This window comes from Polypterus senegalus, chromosome 4 (genome assembly GCF_016835505.1).
Source record: "Polypterus senegalus isolate Bchr_013 chromosome 4, ASM1683550v1, whole genome shotgun sequence".
NCBI lineage: Eukaryota > Metazoa > Chordata > Cladistia > Polypteriformes > Polypteridae > Polypterus > Polypterus senegalus.
Window position 1 is genome coordinate 56,794,361 of NC_053157.1, and position 4,693 is coordinate 56,799,053.

Below are 4,693 nucleotides of genomic sequence, written 5' to 3' on the forward strand. Positions count from 1 at the left end.
AGTACTGTACCTTGCATATTGATACGGGCGCCATAAATTGTCTACATGAAAATTCTGAGCATTAATGTTAACAGTTACGTGTCTCATCAACAACGCAGAGTGACAGAAAAAGTCTTCATTATTGTACGCCACCCCAATAAGAAATGTAATAATTTACTTCATGATGTTTAAAGTCTATAGATTGTTTATTACAACAAACATTTGTAATTTCTCGCCCCCTGATAGAAGCCTATACTGTAGATTGCCACATGTCTAGTAAACGATCAAAATCAAAAATAACATATTCGTAAGCACCCGACGTGCTTATGTTTGAAACTTGTCGCTTTTAACCTTCTGGGAATGGCTCTTTACAGGGCTAGGACCACTGGTAATGAATCAAAAGCCAAACATTTTTCATATTCGTGATCAGCAACCTTGAAATTGCATAAAACGTAATTCCACGTGCCTATATTAATGATCCCCATTTTCTCTAAGTTTTGTGAAAAGGAGTAACTTTGACTGCTCGTATCCCGTTAGGGAGGGAACCCCTGGGGTCGGCTGATGTGGCATGCACAACTTCAAGTTCTTCTTATCATTGTTGCTGAGATCACCTATTGGTTTACTCTTTATCATAAGGCGGTAATTTCCTGCACAAAATATGGTCTAAAATGGCCTAAAATGAGTTGGGTTCCAGTCTAGAGGTACAAAAAATGGGGTCCAAAAAGCTCAAGATCTTGCATAACTAGACATCAAGGCGATTCAAACGGTATCTCATATGTAGGGTTTTCTCGTACCGGTGAGTTAGTAGGCGCCGGACGCGTTCATAAGCAATTATCATGAACACAAAGTACAGTATTTATGATTATTTGTATTTGGATGAAGCAGGTATGAATGTTATGTTAATTACGAAATCCTATTTTGCGCCCGAAAATGTCTGTCCGCACCGTTTTTTCAGGCTGCATCGTCGGTATTTCTGAAGAACATGGGAGGGTTCACACTTCGAAGTCAAACCTGAATGAGATTGCGGTTCATTGAGGGAGATGGTTAGACCGGCTTTTTATTTTTACGTTAGCCAACTTTGCTATAAATAAAGATTTTCACGTGCAAAGGCATTTGAAGTAGTACTTGTGGTTGTTTCAGTTTTATCCAAGGATGCTTCGTATTGTCACTGATACCTCCAGCCATATTAAAAGTGTAAGCTTCATTTTAGTAAAACTTAAGTAATATTTATTTTTTAAATTCTGTTCTTTTAAACTCAATACGACCCGTACTTGTTACATCTTCTGTCAATATAGTTTGATACAATAATGAGTGATCTGTAGAATAATGATTATGATATATGTAGTAGACCAGCATCCACTGCTATTGGGTGATGACTGCTTACTTTATATGCTGAAAAGTATTTTAGATCTAGATTGTCTTAGTGTCGATATTCATTTAAATTCATGCTAGTAACTGCTTATTACGAATGTAATCTGATTCTGAAAATGAATGGATATAACAGTTTATGTCAGACACAATTAATTAGTCCATCGCTTTTTTGATAATCAATCTATACTATAATACTGGTCTGCACCTTAACTACTGATGCTGTTGTTATTCATTTCGGCGCGTTGCCTGAGCTCCAAAAAGCAGCTTCAAGTGTGAGATGTCTACACAGAAATACACAGCCGGAAGGGAGAAGGGGCTCCGCTCCGCCGCCTCTGTTGGAAGCCTACAGTATGTACAAACGCAGACACGAGCGCGCGTTCACGCGCAAGGCGGCACCACAAACACCTCCTCACCCGAAGCGTTCTTCTTGGCAGGCAGATCTTTTAATGCCCTCCGGACATTTTTCATAACCGAGCTGTCTCTCCTGTAAACATTCAGGGAATTCAAGAATGTGTCGCCCCAGGCCGAGGTGGGGTTTATCAGAGCGCCTGCCTTCACTTTGTAGTGTGTTGCTGTGAGAAGGGTTTTAGTCTTAGCCGTAGCGTCTTTAGTCTTAGCGTTGCAGTAAGTACACGGGAATCCCTTTATTCAAGAAGATTTATTTGCCTTTTTTTTGCCAGCCCGAGTAGTTTATAGTAACATTTGAAGTGCGGTAGTACATTCGATATTGTGCGGTGCTTAAAACATTGAAAAGTAGTAGCTGATGAGTCAATTGTTTTCTTTCACGGCCCCGTAAGAAGTTTGTGTCAAAACAAAAGTCATTGTTGGTTTGCGTCGTTTGACGACTTGCATCATATTTCAACAACGACTTGCCAGAAGGCTCTTACAGGACTAGTAGAAGAAGCTCATATGGTCTAATGAGACGAGAATTGACATTATCAACCATAATGCTTCGAGCTATGTCTGGCGGAAGCGTAGCGTGGCAAACACTACAATAGTAGCACACCTGCCATCAGGACTCTCAGTGCATAGGTATAGAAAATTTGGACAGGAGGAGAAAGACAAAAATCAGCTCAGTCAAAGCACATAGTTAAATGAAATCAAGAATGCATTCCCACTATTGACAAATGCTGTTTTATCAACTTTTGGCCATTCAACATCAACAACGCTTTGCAAAAACTGACCTACAAAAACACAAGTGCCCAGGTGACTCTGATATTTGCCTAAGGTGTTTATGCCAAATGCTTTCTGAAGGGAGGTGAGTATGTATGTCATTTCTTTTTTAGTGTTTTATTAATAATTCAATTACATTATTTGTTTTCAGCTTGTTTATTTGATTTACTTGTCCATCTGGTCTATTTCTGAATGTGCTTTTTCCAACATACAGTCATGGGGAGCCAGACTGTTATTGCTGCACTAGCTGTATGGTGGAAGAGATCCTGGATGTTAAAACCAGTCTGTGAAAGAGCATGCTCATGCAAACACATTGAACTAATGTTAGAGTTGCTATCTGGAGAAAATCTACCTGAATGCTGAGATAATAAACTTCAAAGAGACAACAACTGGGTAGGTATCCAAACCAGAGTGCGAGAAAACAGTAGTAACCACAGTGGCACAGATGCAAGACAGGATCCAGGTTGCTTGTATATCATGGAGCACACTTACATATACACCAAAGCTTTTTCATTCTTAGCTAGTTGAGGAACAACAATTAATATAACAAGTGTGTCTTTGAAGTAGGGTACCTAGTGAAAACATACATGAGAATAAGAAGAAAGGGCAAATTACACACAATGTCTAAAAATTGAATTCACTTCATCATTGGCTAAAGAGACAGACTATTGCTGCACAGGAGGCTGAGTCATGATACAGCACACTTACTTATAGTGGGGCAATTAACAAATAAATATGTATGTGTGTATTTAGGATGCAAAAAACAGTATACCATGAGAAAAACTCAGATAGTCTATGACCAGGTTTGAAATTGAGCCTAGGTCCATGAAAATAGGAGGAAGCAGTTCTCACCACACTTTAAGTGCTCCACTTTACCACATGTATTTATTTAGTGTTTCATATCTTATTCGTTATGTCCATTTGGCATTCTTAACATAATTCAAACACATCTCTCTATTATATAAAAAAATCTTGGGACGAGAAGAGACATTTTTTCAGAGAGGTGAGACATGACTTTCTTACAGAGACACTTTCACGTCCCACGAGACAAAGAGTAGATGACAAAGTAGAACACCATAAAAAATTCAATAATGTTGGTGCGATACACATGCAGAGCAGGTTACATATAATGGAAGAACGAAAATTCGAAAGTCTCCAAAAAATTATAGTAAAGATTGCATTAGCGCAAACGGAAATTATTACTTGGCGAAATAATGGAACAGCGAAAAGAGATTGAATATATTTTTCGGATTTAAACTTTTAGTTCGGAGACTTGTAGATCATCTAATTCGTGTTGCCATCAGGGAAAACTAGTGTTTCTTCCCAATGAAGAGGCATATCCACGAGAATTAAAAGATTTATTGTTTGGTGAAAGTGAAATCCACATACGCTGTCATGCTTGGATCATAGAGTTGCACAGATACACAGGAGATTTTAAAGACAGAAATATTATTCAGACACTTCACACAAACATAAGTTTCAGGAGTGAATCAAGCTCCGTGTGTAGTCAGAGGGGACAGTTCCGTCTCTCAAAAGAATAGAAAATCTTCTTCTTCATAGGGATGCACCTCAGGAGCAGGATCCCCAACAGGAGCAGAAGATGGGGGAGAAGTGAAACAAAAGGACAGCTGCTGTACAGGCTTTTAAATGTTTGAAGCGCCACACGAGATGCAGATCACGTGGCACAACAGCAGCAGCAAGCCAGAAGCTGATCGAGCAAAGAAGAGGTAAAAAAAAAACTGTATTTGATTTCCATTGTATCACCATTTAAGAGGGGGTTTCAGAGGAGCGACTGCATCTCCTTGGGGTGCGTTCAGCTCCCCTCTTCACAACAGCGCAGCAGAGCCTTGAAGAGGCTGGCATGTAGCTCAGGTTGGGGCGGGGATTATTGGTGAGCGAAGCCCCCTAGTTTTATAAGAAAAATCACTGTCTTTGTCATTTTAAATTCATTAATGTTTTAGAAACCTATGGAGAATTGTTTGAGTTTTCAGTGTAACTAGTTTAGTGCAAAATAAAAACCTGGCCTTGATTTTGGCTACTAAACTCAGGTAACCATCTATGTGAAGATTTCACTTTTTCCATGTTATCACATTTCCTGTGTGAAGGTCCTGTGATTTCTGTACACTATCCAAAACAGGCTAAGTGATTACAGGTTATGACCGATTCAATA

The 4,693-nt window shown here is 39.2% G+C and overlaps 1 long non-coding RNA gene across 1 annotated transcript; it reads left to right on the forward strand.

Moving 5' to 3' along the window:
• The first annotated feature begins 1,670 nt into the window (after window positions 1–1,670).
• On the forward strand, window positions 1,671–4,177 carry LOC120527361. The gene is made up of 3 exons (XR_005633322.1): window positions 1,671–2,608; window positions 2,738–2,916; window positions 4,084–4,177. It is a non-coding gene; the product is annotated as an uncharacterized LOC120527361 (long non-coding RNA).
• The last annotated feature ends 516 nt before the right edge of the window (window positions 4,178–4,693 follow it).